Source organism: Petaurus breviceps, unplaced genomic scaffold (assembly GCF_028583685.1).
Source record: "Petaurus breviceps papuanus isolate PSGF00001 unplaced genomic scaffold, PetGlider_PUasm1.0 76, whole genome shotgun sequence".
Classification (NCBI taxonomy): Eukaryota; Metazoa; Chordata; class Mammalia; order Diprotodontia; family Petauridae; genus Petaurus; species Petaurus breviceps.
In genome coordinates, this window is record NW_027186473.1 from 52,441,497 (window position 1) to 52,456,156 (window position 14,660).

The 14,660-nt window shown below is 37.4% G+C and overlaps 1 pseudogene; it reads left to right on the top strand.

Moving 5' to 3' along the window:
- The first annotated feature begins 13,146 nt into the window (after positions 1-13,146).
- Positions 13,147-14,055, top strand: LOC138174828 (large ribosomal subunit protein eL6-like; annotated as a pseudogene).
- Positions 14,056-14,660: the final 605 nt, after the last annotated feature.

Here is a 14,660-nt window from a genome sequence, read left to right on the forward strand (position 1 = left end):
GCATTGCTCTGCAGATATCACCTCTATTTCAGTTATATCCACTGTCCAAGTTTGACCTAGCATTTTAGAAAATTTCTCCTTGGGAAAAATCTTATTTGCTTAAGATATCTTCAGGAATCAACCAATTTATATAATTCAAACATTCAATGTAATGCATTTTAACTCCGCCAATATTTAGTAAGTGCCAGCTGTGTGTGGAGCACCACCCTAGGTACTGGAGCACTGGTTTAGTCTTGTAGGATACTTAGCAGAACATAAATTCATATGTTAGATAGCCAGACAACAAAAATTTAAATTCAGATAAGTTAGCCACTCTCATCTTTCCTGCTTAGATATTTTACCTCTTCCTCCCAATGATTGAATAAGACAGGAAAGAATCTTTCCTAGTCTAGTCACTCCATATTGGAGCTTATAATACCACCTTCTACCTACTGTATAAATTTTTTGTCAAATCAAGTGAATACTTCAGTATTTCAAAATACCTATGATTTCACTGATGTGGGCATTCCTTCTACCAAATGATACAAATTACAGTCTCACCATAACTTAATAAAGGATTCCACTCAACTGACAAATCCAGGGATTGTGCAAAGCCAGGGACTGGGAGAGCAAAGACAAAAATGAAAATAGGCCCTACTCTCAAGGAGCTAATATTCTTCTGGGAGAAATAGCATGTACACAGTTTCATAAATATAAGATTTATTTAAATAATTGAGTGAAAGTATTGATAATTGGGAGGGGAGAGGTCTGGGAAGGTCTTTGAATTGAACCTTGAGAGGAACTTAGAATTCCATAAATAAAAGTGAGGAGGAAAAACATTTCAGGCAAGGGGGCATCCTGTGGAAAGACATAGAGGTGGGAGATTAAAATCTGTTGAAATAAGGGCAAGCAAGGGGCGGCCAGGCGGCTCAGCGAGTAACAGCACCGGCTCCAGTGTCGGGATGACCTGGGGATCGAATCCGGGCTCTGACACTTAGCACCACACCCAGAAATAATGTCCGTGTAACCTTGGGCAAGTTATTTAACCCCGATTGCTCATCAAAAAAAAAAAAAAAAAAAGAAAAAGAAAGAAGGGCAAGCAGGCAAATTTCATGATTTGCTAAGATCAACAAATTCATCATCTTGTGATTTGTGTTTTTCTAATGAGCATCTTTAAATTGAATGACTCTGATCATTGGATAATAGTCCACTGCCAAACATGTACTCCTATGCTTTTATAAGAGTGTGCGCTGACTAATGCCAGATGTACCAGGACATCTGAGAGCAAATATTATCATTGATATAAGTGTATTTTCCTGTCCTTAAAATCTTTCTAATTTTGGTAGGTCCTACTGGAGCTTAGGCTACAACTGACAAACCCTCTGAAAACCCAAAGTCACCTCAAAACCATACTGAAGGAATGAATGAAGCCAGAATTAAATATCACTGCTGGTTTAGAACAGAATTCATCTCTTTTTGGTTTCCTCTATCAAAGGAAAAAGGTACCCTTCTATTTTTGTATTGAAAAATGGGGGGGGGGGTGAATTCTTAATATTTAATTTAGTGCTTCTTCAAGAAAGATAAGGAGCATTAATGAAATGATAGAAAGTTAAACTTTTGACTTTTCAAGAAAAACCTGGACTAGAAAACTACTACTTTCCCAGTAGAGGTAATCAGAAGCTACAAGAAAACTTAGTTCTTTTGTTTGCTGTCACCCTTTTGGAAACTGATGTATCTATCACCCCCCTCCCCCAAAGTAATGCTTTACCAATGACATTGCAGGGTTAGCTAATAGCAAAATGACCTGATTACATGATTCTCTAAGATCCTGTCAATCAGAAGCAGTGTTTTTGAGAGCCACATAAAGCAATTCCTGTCAGTATCTTCCTCTGTCAACATTCATGTGAAAGTCCAGAGTATGTTACTTCTTCTCTTTCGACTTCAACTTAATCACAAAGGTCCTTCCCCTATTCATCTTCCAGAAGAACAAATGGAATAAGCAAAGATGTAAAGGTAAGATTGAGGGCAATGTGTTTAAAAAGCAGGGAGCCAATTATTTTGAATACAACCAGGGATTCCTGTAAGGGAGTGGGAGATAAGTATTGGAAAAATAAATTAGGGTTGTTGAAAGCCTCAAATAGCAGGCAAGGATTTTGGAACTCATTCTGTAAGCAATTAGAAGACACTGAAGGTTTTTTCTGTTTATTTTTTATTTGAGGAAGAGCATTATGAACATGGTATGAATGTATATTATGCAGTCATATGCAGCCTGAATTTAAAATGATGGAGAAGAAATTTTAAAAACAACTGAAATAGTCCCTGTCCTCAAGAAATTCCCATTCTGCTAAGGAAGATCATTTGTGTGTGTGTGTGTGTGTGTGTGTGTGTGTGTGTGTGTGTGTGTAAAAATACAATGGACAACTGGTCATTGAGAACTCAGTCCTTGGAGCATTCTGGATTTGCCTTCTTGATGAATTGTATACAGCATATGTAATATTCCCTGCTTGGTTTCAATCCAGCATGTGAAACTTTGAGGAATGCTCAAAAAAACAACCACCAACAGCCCTACATCAGTGACTGGGGAAGCTGGTGTGATGGGAATGAGGAATCTTCAAATTTGCTGAGGAGTCAGAACCGAGGGGACATATACAATGTTGAAATGGAGGATTTCTCATTTTCTTCATGAGTATTTGACTTAAATTTTGAACAAAACTTGTGATTTTAATAGGCAGAGATGTGGAAGGAGCACATTTCACAAATAGAAGGTAATCTATACAAAGGCACAGAGAAGGGAGATTGAATGCTATGTGCAAAGAATAGCCAGACGGCCAATATTACTGGACTGTAATTTATAATAAGGTTAGACAGGTATGTCGGAGACACATTGTGAAGGGCTTTAAATGCCAAGGAAAGGAGTGTGTTATTTGATTCTAGAAGTAGAAGTGAACCACTGAAGCTTATTGAGTTTATTGACTGACTTGGTAGACCTCAACTTTAGGAATATTACTTTTGCAGCTGTTTGAAGGTTAGATTGGAGAGGAGTAAACAAGGACTGAGGCAAAGAGATCAGTTAGAAGTTTACTGCAATGGTCCAGAAGGCAAGTCTAAGTGCCTGAACTATAGTGGTAGCCATGTGCATGGAGAAAAAGAGGTGGACATGAGAGGTGTTGTGGAGGTAGAGATGACAAATTTTGACAATTTGCTGTATATATAGGTGACAGGGAGTTAAGAGGTAAGGATAACACCAGAGTTGCAAATGAGGCTGTCTAGGAGAGTACTGCCCTCAACACAAACAGATATTAGAATAGGGGTGTGTTTTTGGGGAAAGATAATTAGTTATGTCTTGGATTAGTTGAATTTTAGAAGCATACAGAAAATGCAGTTTGAATGCTTAATAGGGATTTTGTGATATTGCCTAGATCTTGGGAGAAAGAGTATGGATGTAGAGTTGATGAGGTCACCAAGAGAGTAAAGACAGAATGGAAAAGGACCTAGGACAGAGACTTAGCATACAACAATTGGAAAGTGTCATGTGAATGATGATCCAGTAACAGAGACTTTGATAGAGTAGGCAGACATTTAGAAAGAAAAACAAGGAAGAATGAGAGAGAGAAAATATCTTGTGTTAAATGCTGCAGAGAGGTCAAAGCAAAGGAAGACCTAGAAAAGAATTGAAAATTCACAAAGGCTTTGATTTGATTTCTTATACCTGTTAGCTCCATAAAGTCCTTCTAAGGATTCTCCAGAGAAGATATGCACAACTCCTGCCACTGACTCATTATAATAGAATGATGGGCCCTTTCAAAGCTTCATAGATTTGGAGCTAAAAGGAACTTCCAAGACCATGAGTCCAACTCCTTCATTTTTACAGATGAGGAAACCAAAGCAGAGGGAGGCTATTGCCTTGCCCAAGGTCACACAGGTGGAAAGCATCAGAAGCAGAATTTGAACACAGATCCTTTGACTCCAGTCAGTGCCCTTTCTACTCCTCTACATTGGAAGTCACATTGACCATACCCCACATTTTATACCTGGGCAGAGGGCTTAGAGAGGTCAAGAAATTTTCCTAGGGCCACATATATTTAAGAAGGGGTAGAGCTGAAATGCAAACCCAGATCCTTTTACTCCAAGTACAGCCCCTTCTTGCACATCTAGCAACAGCTATATGACTCAACACTAGACAGTATGAGCCTCTTGAGTTATCTCTGTAGTCTTCTCTTGGAATGATGTCCTTGAAGAAGATATTTTTAGGTTGTTAAAAAACAATGGTTCTGGATAGCCAGCTTTGGATTTGATACAGAGTAATTACTGTATCCAAAGTTAAAGAATCATAGATTTAGAACTGGGAAAGAATTTGGAAGTTGTTGAGTTTAAACTCCTCATTTTATAGGACAGGAAACTGAGCTCCCTAGATGTAAAATGATTTGCCCAGTTTCACACAGGTAGCAAAGATCAGAGCCAGGATTTGAATCTAGGACCTTTGCCTCCAGACTGGGCACTCTTCCTGCTGCACTATACATGGTTCCATCATCTCTACTTCACTATCTGTGATTCTTGGCCTTCATTGTTGTTGCATGAGAAAGCCTAACCAGCTGGATTTGTGCTGAATATTCAGAATAATCCATATGACTTGGCTTGCTAAGATTCCAAATGATGGATGCTCATTCATCCAATGATGGTTGCTCCAGAATTGTGATATCATTGTGTTAAGCATGATGTCAACACAATTTTGAGACTCTGTTCATGCTCATGATTATAGTGCACTAGAATGGCTTACTGACTTCTTAGCTATAGTAAAGCCATTCAATAAAGGGTTGTTCTTACATAGCCTGGTAAAGGAAACAAAAATTCTCTGGTACAGAAGTTAGATCTATATGTTACCTATCTTAATCATAGGAGGTGATAGCAATCATTCTGGTCACCATCATTTTCAGAATGCGAAATCGTGGTTTGCTTGTTTGAAAAAACACCATATAAGTTAATCAAAGGCTATAGTTGATTCATATGGCAACACTGAGATAGAGGCTTTTGCTCCATATATGAATTATTCTCAGCTCAAAGGAAGTATTCATATGATCTACTAAGAATTTCACACAGGGGAATTTTGAAATAAGCATTCGAAATAAGCACCTTCATTAAGTATTATTTCTAAATAAGTTAAGACAGTGACATATTTTGCTCTCTGGTGAAAGGTTTACTCTGTACCACTTTGGAGAAAAATTGGAGAGAAAAGAGTTCTTCCCCCCCTTCTTTCCCCTTCCTCTCCTGGAAAGACTTGAACATGAGATTTTTGCCATCTGTGCTTATTGATTCCTGACTGTAGCAGCAGACAGATGGATTAGATAAATGACAACAAGCATATCCAAGGGATAAAACACTCAGTAGAGAGGTGACTATCATTTTTTTTCTTAAAAAGCTGTTTATGATGAGTCATCTTGTCATGGTTGGCTGCAAGGGGATGGATTTCTCAGCCAGAGTAAATCTTGAAGAGTGTCAACTAAGTAGATCTTTCTTTGTTGTTGTTGTTGGTGGTGGAAATGTGCATATTGACAAAATTATAGGGTCATTGAAGCAATACTTCAATGACTGAAGAAGGATGAACTGAATGACATCTGGTTGTGTGTGTAAATAAAACATTTTGCTCTACACAGGTACAATAAGGAATAGTATTTATTATAGCTTTGAAGAAAACAGAGTTAAACCTACAGATGAGATAATGATAAATAAACTAATAAATGAATTAACAAATAAATAAACTTTGCAAGTGTTTCTTAGTCATTTGTTATACATCCATAACTGTAGTAGGACAAAGTCCTCACCTTGAGGGGTTTATAATCTACTGGGTTAGAGAAATTAATAATAATGATATTAAAATTTACAAACTACTGTAATATTTTATCTCATCTGACACTCACAACAACGCTGTGAGGCAGATATTGTTACTAATCCCATTTTATAGATAAGTAAACTGAAGCTGAGAAGTCAAGTGATTTGCTGGGGTAATAGAATAAGTGTGTGAAGTAGGATTTGAATTTAGTTCTTCTTGATTCCAAGTGTAGCACTCCAAATGGATGACAAATGACAATATTTTCCCCTGAAACATGATACTCAGTTTTTCTGGGTAGGTGATTCTTGGTTTTAATCCCAGCTCCTTTGCCCTCCAGAATATCATATTCCAAGCCCTTTGATCCTTCAGTGTAGAAGCTTCCAGATCCTGTGTTATCCTGATTGTGTTTCCACAATATTGAAATGGTTTCTTCTTGGCTGCTTGCAATATTTTCTCCTTGATCTGGGACCTCTGGAACCTGGCTATAATATTTCTAGGAATTTTCTTTTTGAGATCTTTTTCAGGAGGTGATTGGTAGATTCTTTCAACTTCTGTTTTGCCCTCTGGTTCTAAAACATCAGGGCAATTTTCCTTGTGAATTTCTTGAAGGATGATTTCTAGGTTCTTTTTTTTGATCATGACTTTCAGGTAGTCCAATAATTTTTAAATTTTCTCTCCTGTATCTATTTTCCAGGTCAGTAGTTTGCCCAATGAGATATTTCACATTGCCTTCTATTTTTTCATTTGTTTGGATCTGTTTAATAGTATCTTGATTTCTCATAAAAGTCACTAGCTTCAATTTGTTCCAATGTAATTTTGAAGGAATTATTCTCTTCAGTGAGCTTTTGAGATTCTTTTTCCATCTGGCAAATTCAGCTTTTTAGGGCCTTCTTCTTGTCATTGCCTTTTTTATCCTCTTTTGCCATCTGAGTTAGTCTATTTTTAAGGTGTTATTTTCTTCAGTCAGGTTGTTGATTCTGATTTCATAATTTTCTTGCATTGTTCTCATTTCTCTTCCCAATTTTTCCTTCATTTCTCTTATTTGGTTTTCAAAATCCTTTTTAAGCTCCTCTATGGCCTCTAACCAGCTCATATTTTTCTTAGAAGCTTTTGGTTCAGGAGTTCTGACTTTGCTGTCTTCCTCCTGTTCCATGCTTTGATCCTTTTGTCCCCAAAATAGGAGTCTAATGTCGGATTGCTCTGCTTGCTTTGCTTCCTTTGCTTGCTCATGTTGCCACTCAATTACTTGACTTTTGAGCCTTTTGCCACACTAGAACTCTGCTACCAGAAAGGGGAACCTTATCCCAATCACTGGGGTTTTCACAACTGCTGGAACTATTAGTTCGGTGCCCTCTCTGAAGCCTCAACATGCTCTGGCAAACTGGTCACGTACCCCAGGACCTCCACCCTAGACAGTGATCCAGATCCCAGCATGCTAGAGTAAAAAAGGCTACCCCTCAGACTGGTGCTTGGTCCTCCTACAATCTGTAGGCCAGGAGCTCTGAAGCAGCATGGCCTTGGAGCCTCAGATGCTTCTCGCGCCAGGGGCAAAGGCCGGATTACACTCCTGAACTCCCTCTTCCTGGAAAGTCTAGACTGACCTCTCACTTTGTGTTTGGAATTTATGGGTTGACAATTCTGGAAAATGCCACAACTGCTGGGGATTTGAAGTCCCTCCAGCCGGTGGCTGGTCAGGCTGCCCTTAGTCTAAAACTTGGGCTCTCTGGGGACTGGGCTCGGCTCCCAGAGAGCTGTGCTGGCCCCTTCCTGATGGCCTGTTGGGCTGTCTTCAGTGGGAGGTTAGCTTCTCTCTTTCATTTTGTGGGTTCTGTAGCTCCAAAGTTTGTCTATAGTCATTTTTTTTTTAATATGGATTGGAGGAGGTCTAAACACAACATTTCTAAGATACTTATTCAAATTTATAAGAATAAGAGCTATTCTTCAATTAACAAATGGTCATAGCATGTGAATAGTCATTCTCAAGAGAGAAATTGTAGTTTTCTAAGCCATAAAAAATGTACCAAGTCACTAATAATTAGAGAAATATGAATTGATTAAAATTGACAATAAAAAGGAAAATGACAAGAATTGAAAGGGCTGCAGGAAAACAGGCACATCAGTGTACTACTGGTGGAACTTTAAATTGGTTCTCTGCAAAGCAATTTTCTCATGCTTGTTAAACATTAAAATTCTACCCCTTTTCCCATATATCTCTGGTAATATTTTTCATGGTACCTTTTGCCTGTAAGTCATTACTGGTTGAATTCTGCAGTAGTCCACTTATTTATGTGTATTTCCACTCTACCTTGAATTATTGGGAATTTTTCATCTTTGGGAGAAGCAACATGGTTAAGTTGGAAGGAGGACCTCAGAATCAGAAGACTTGGGTTGGAACCCTGGTTCTACTGCTTATTAGGCATGTCACTTTATTTGGCTCATTGTGCAACCTTTTTGGTTCTGTTTCCACATCTGTAAAATGAAAGTGTGCAACAAAATGATTTCTAAGGTATCTTCCATCTCCAATATTCAATGATTCTGTGATCACGGTGTCCTAACAACAACCCACACTTGCAACAACTAGAGAATAATTATTAGGCTTCCTCAAAACAACAAAAAATAATTTAGAGGTGGGAGGGATCTTCCATATCACACAGTCCAATCTCCCCATTTCACAGATGATGAGAGTGAGGATCAGAGTGGTTGTATATATAGCTAGGAAGTAGCAGAATCAAGAATAAAATCTACATTTTGTGACTCAAAGCCTACATGTTCCTCTTTCTATGACAACACATTGACTGTCTTTGTTGATAATTTTAAGAAGTTGTTATTATCTGGGTAAATGATAGAGATCAGAGTAAGGTAGGTATTACTATATGCTGGAGTTAATTAAGAAAGACTTTTGGAGGGGGATCTTGAATTATCTCATGTAGAGTTGAAATCCATTCTCTTTGTTACCCAGGTTAAGGACCACAAAGGGTCAGACTCATCTAGAATGACTGAACAACAAAAATGTGCCAGGTACTGCATAGATACTAAGGATACAAAGACAAAATTCAAACAATCCTTGCCTTCAAGGGGCTTATTGCAACATCTTTTCAACTGGTTTCCGTTTCAAATACACTGATCTTTTGTCTAGCACCCTTTCCACTGTAGCAGATTGTCTTTTAAAATTTTCTTGAGTGTAGTTTTAAAAGCAAGCATATTTTAATGTAATCTGTTTCTTTGGACACTGGAAAACCATTACAGACTACACATTATAGCTATCATTCAGAATATTTGGTTAACCAAAATGCCCTATTCCTTGGCCATTCTAAATAGCAAAAATTTACTATATCTGAATCACAGTTTTCTAAGCAATAGAAAGCCTTAGCCTTTAAAAGAAAATAATTCTGAGCTACTACTTCTCAAAAAAAAAATCAGAAATATCTAAAAATTAACTAATGCCCAAAATCAACTAATATAAAATATTATGATTAACTGAATAATTTCACAGTGTCCTTAAATAATGTTGAATGACTGATAATTTGTTGCATGGGTCACTTAATTTTCTTGTAACTCTATTTCTATACCTGGATAATGGGTAAAAATACATCAGCTCTTTGAGTTTTTATTGGATCAATATGAAATAATGTAAAAACATTTTGAAAAGCTCTTTAGAAATAAATGCCAGTTGTTATTTTGAAGTGCTTCATGGGATACTTAATAAGTGTTTTTTGGCGGTGGCTAGGTGGCGCAGTGAGTAAAGCGCCAGCCCCAGAGTCAGGAGAACCCGAGTTCGAGTTCGGTTCTGGCCTCAGACACTTAACACCCACACGAAAATACTAGCCATGTAACCTTGGGCAAGTTACTTAACCCCAATTGCTCTCCAAAAAGCAAAAAAAAAGTGTTTTTTGATTGTGATTTTCTTTTTACTCTCATGGACAAAAAACATTTAAATTCAAAGATTTTAAAAATTGATTCTTTATGGCATTGTTTCTGATACCTCATCATGTAGCCACTTTTATGCTCTTTTCTGAATGTACAAATAAGACTACATTAAATGTGAAAAAAAGATTTTAGAATTTGAAATTTTATTTACACAGCAGTCAAGCATCTATGTTGTTAGTTTAACAAACACCCTAACACCCTTGAATGTTCTATTAAAGAGTTCTCACCTCATAAGACTGTCTAGATTCCATAATAATTTGAGCTAATTTACTATTTCCCATAATCAGATTGTTATATTATTAAAGCAGTTATAAGACATACTTAAAAAAAATCTAACTCCTCATGGTTAACAACAAAAAAGAAAATCAACAAAATTTTAGATAAAGCTTATTAGCTAATTAGAATTATTCTTTCTAATATGAATTATGGAAGAGAACTTTATAGTCACACAATTGCCTGAAAGGTATGTAGAATACAAGATCCTGCTGTGTATATTGTCTGTTGATTATTGGGGACAAAAGGCATCTGATTTAATAGAGCAAAACCGAAGCCTTAAGGCATGTCCTCCAATAAGTTTTTCATGTATATGTTAATATAATTCAAGGTTCTTTGTTAGATAGAATTACAAAATATAACTGTGTCAAAGATCCTCTAATAGTTAAAGTCAAGTGAAATAGATAACTGATACTTCTATTCTCTCTAAAGGAGTCTGCCACTGTTAGGAAGATGTTCTGAGCAAAGATTGAATTAAAGAGTTTTCCTATAAATGGTGTGGCCCTCTATATACTCCTTTTGAAGTTGATACTATCCTCTTTGCATCATGAACTTCATAAAGTCTATATTTACTCAGAAACTGGACTAATAATCCATACAGGAAAAACAAAATGGATGAAAAATAGCTATTCATTACTATGGAATGGCCAGTCCATTGAGCTAGTTAACTTATCTGTCTCTCTGTCTGTCTTCTCTGTCTCTGTCTCGATGTGTGTATTTAATATTTAGTAGAGAATATGTTTACTATTATTTTATTACATAAAATATTTAATAATACTTTTAAAAAATACTGTGATTCTAGGGACATTCAGCAAGGTGGATAGGGAGAGAAAAGCATCATGAGAATTTAATAAAAAATTCTAGGCAGAAGGCCAATCAGGCAAGCAGTTAGAATTTTTGTCCAGCAGGCTTGGTCACAATGAATTAGGCAAAAGTGCTATTGCTAGAACCAGTGAAGGACAAAGTGATGTGGAGCCTAGACAACTGCTTGCTGCTTCAGGGTCCAATTGATCCTAGGATCTGCAGGAGGATTAAGTGAAATTTAAGTGGTTTCAGTTAAGGAAAGCAGGAGAAGAGAATTAGGCAGACCATTCATTACACATAGGCTACAACTACTCTTAAAAATGTCAAGATGTATTTAAGAATCTCTTAATTAATCTAGCCTTAGGCAATTTATTGAGTCTTAAAATGAGATGAAACTGCCACATTGAAATAAATGATTTATTGCTTTCCTCCTCTTCTTCCTCTCTTCTCCTTTTCTCTTCTTCCCTGCTTCTTTCCCTCCCTCCTTCCCTCCCTCTCTTCCTTCCTTCCATCTTTCTTTCCTTCCTTTCTCTTTCTCTCCTTTTCTATTTTCTCTATTTCCTCTCTCTCTTTTTCCTGTAGACATACATTTATAGATCTTATTTAAGATAGAATATATTTATTGATATCAGAACCTTCTTGATTATTGAAATAAAAAACATAGTAAACATTATTAGCTTATGGCTTTCTTGAATGCATTAAACAGATGAAGTAGCTTGATCATTTTATGCCTCTATTTGTCATAAATTTACAAATAGAACTATAAAGCAGGTCATTCTTCCCACACTCCATACTAGTATGAGATCCCCTTTCCAGAGTCAGCAGGTTTCCACAAAGAGGGTAAAGGCTGATATACTAAGAAAGTGAAAAAAAAGTTCAAAACTAGTGTTGTTGTCTTATTTAAAAACAGAGCTAGATGAACTTCATGAATAATTCTCTAAATGAAATTTTATACCTTTTCTTTAGATCATAGAATTAAGAGCTTAAAGGGACCCTAGAGAATCATTGAGTTCAAATCCCTCATTTTACATATCAAGAAACTGATATCTAGAGAAATTAAGTAACTTCTCCAAGGTCATACATACAGAAAGGAAGCAGGATTGGAACCCATATCTCCTGAGCCCCAATCTGATATCCTATGTGGTGTAATAGTAATGGAATTTGAAGATCCCCTTATATTTGCAATGAAATAGATACTTAGCACTTAGTTCCAAGTTTTGATTTTGTTAAGTATTAAGACCCAGAATTTGTGAAAACCACAGTGGAATGGAGTTGTTGACATAACAGGAAGGGTAGAACAGGGAGGAGCTAATACCATTTATAAGGAAAAGCCCTAGCTGAGAGAGGCCAGAACTGCTTGGAGCGAGCTTCTGGAGGGTAGGCTGCTAGTGCTGGAGAGAGAGAAGAGAACTGAGAACTGACCTGAGAACTGAGAAGAACTGAGAAGAGGAATGAGAACTGAGGACTGAACTGAAAATTGAGAAGAACTGAGAAATGAGAATAGAAGAGAACTGGGAGGAGACATGGCTGTGGTGTTGGTACTTTGTCTGTCTGTTTTGATGTTACTTTGTCAGATCCGTCTGCTGTTAGAGGATGCTGCTGTTGTTATAAAAGCCCTGGGACCTTGCTGCTGGTTCAGTAGCCCTGAGAGAGGATTTTCTTGTTGTACATTTACAAATGTCTTGGAGGAGGGTCTTACCGATGATTTCAGAGGTCCCAGGACTATACTGATGATTTGTGTTGACCTCTCAGGCCTTGTTGGTGGGTCTGAGTTGATTTCACAGTCAGAAAGTAAATTGATGAGGGTGCCAGCAACTTTTATGAATGTTATTGTGGCTTTGTTAAGCTTTGTCTTCCCAGGAACAGAAACTGTGAAGGACTTGAGGTGGACCAAATACTGTGAACTTCACTGTGGAATGGGAACTGGATGAGGAACTACACAAGAAGCTGGACAAAGAACTGAGAGCTGTCTGCCTTTGAATTCAAGTGACAGTGGGATTGATTTGGGCAGGATGTGGGACCATGGAAGAGGAACCATAGAAGCTGAGAGTCTGTCTTGAGTCAAGATGAAAAGACCTCTCTTTGGGTATTTAATGCAAACTGAGAAGATAATGATTTACTAGGGGTGGAGGACTTTGACCTTTGTACTTTGTGTCAATTAAGGATGCATACCTCTTTAAGGATGATCGAGTTAAGGACTTACTAATTAAAGATAAGTGGAAACTAATCTCCAATTAAGAAGAAAGAAGACTTTTTGATAGAAGAGATTAAGACAATGTGACCTAAGGAGGCTTTGTTTATAAATGTACTTTGTTTGAAACTATGTGACTGCTCTTTCCCATCTCTCAAGATGGCGGACAAAAAGCCACCCAAGGAAAAGAAGGTCAAAAAGGAAAAAAAAGAGAACAAAAAGGAAGATGTAGCTGAAAAGGTCAAAAAGCCTTGAAAGCATTGCAGTTGGAACCCAGTCCTGGCCCAAGGGATTGGTAGATACTCCAGGTCTGCAATGTATTCCTGGAGAGCCATTTACAAGCGGAAATACGCTGCCCCAAAAACCTGGATTGAAAGGAAGAAGAAAGAAAAAGTGCCTGTTACTATCTCAAAGCCTGTTGGTGGTGATAAGAATGGAGAAACTCGAGTGGTAAAGATTCACAAAATGCCTAGGTATTACCCTACTGAGGATGTGCCTAGAAAGCTGCTAAGTCATGGCAACAAGCCCTTTTGCCAGCATGTGAGGAGACTCTGAGCTAGCATCAAGCCAGGTACCATTTCTGATCATGCTCACTGGCTGCCACAGGGGCAAGCAAGTGGTTTTCCTGAAGCAACTGGCTAGTAGCTTGCTACTGGTGACTGGACCTCTGACCATCAACCATGTTCCTCTGAGAAGGACCCATCAGAAATTTGTTATTGCCACTTCTACCCAGGTTAACCTTTCAGGTGTGAAAATTCCAAATCATCTTACTGATGCTTACTTCAAGAAGAAGAGGCTCTGTAAACCTAGACAGCAAGAAGGAGAGATTTTTGACACAGAAAAAGAGAAATATGAGATTACAGAGCAGCGCAAGGCTGATCAGAAAACAGTAGACTCTCAGATCCTACCCCAAATCAAAAAAATTCCTCAGCTCCGTGGCTACCTGAATTCTGTCTTCTTTCTCTCCAATGGAGTTTATCCTCACAAACTGGTGTTTTAAATGCCTTGCAGAGAACACTTATTAAAATATTTGCAATAGCAAAAAAACAAACAATGTGACCACTTTGGTGAAAATTATGTGGCCACTTTAGTGATAAGTTGTTAAGCATGACATTGTAAATGCTGTATTTTAATTTCTGTGAATGTTTTGCCTTAATTTGTTACTGAATAAGTAGTAAATTCACTATACTGTATAATCAGAAACTTGAAAGCTGTACACAGCAGCAGTCTTCTGGAAAGCTGCTCATTCTTGGCTTTACATGTGGTCACATCCTAAATGGATTTTTTCCTGGTAGAGGTCCTATGGAATCTGCTTTAATACAGATAGTATTAATTTATTATCACCTGCACAAACTTGTAAATAATATGGTAAAATCCTTAAAAATAGGTTAAATATGTCATCTATAATCTTGCTACATGTCTTCATTTAGTCTGCAAAGCTTCATGGTAGACAATAATAAATTTCAGCCCAGTCCAAGATCAGTGTACTTTCAATTAATGAGGTTTTTCTATCAGTTTTTTAGCATTTCAACATGGCAGCAACCATTACATTTAAGTGGAAATATTTCAGTGATAGCAGAGACAGAGATGTTCCAAACCTGGCTAAATGAAATTATAAATTCTTTACATCCATTGAGCCATCAAGTTTCTAAAATTTTC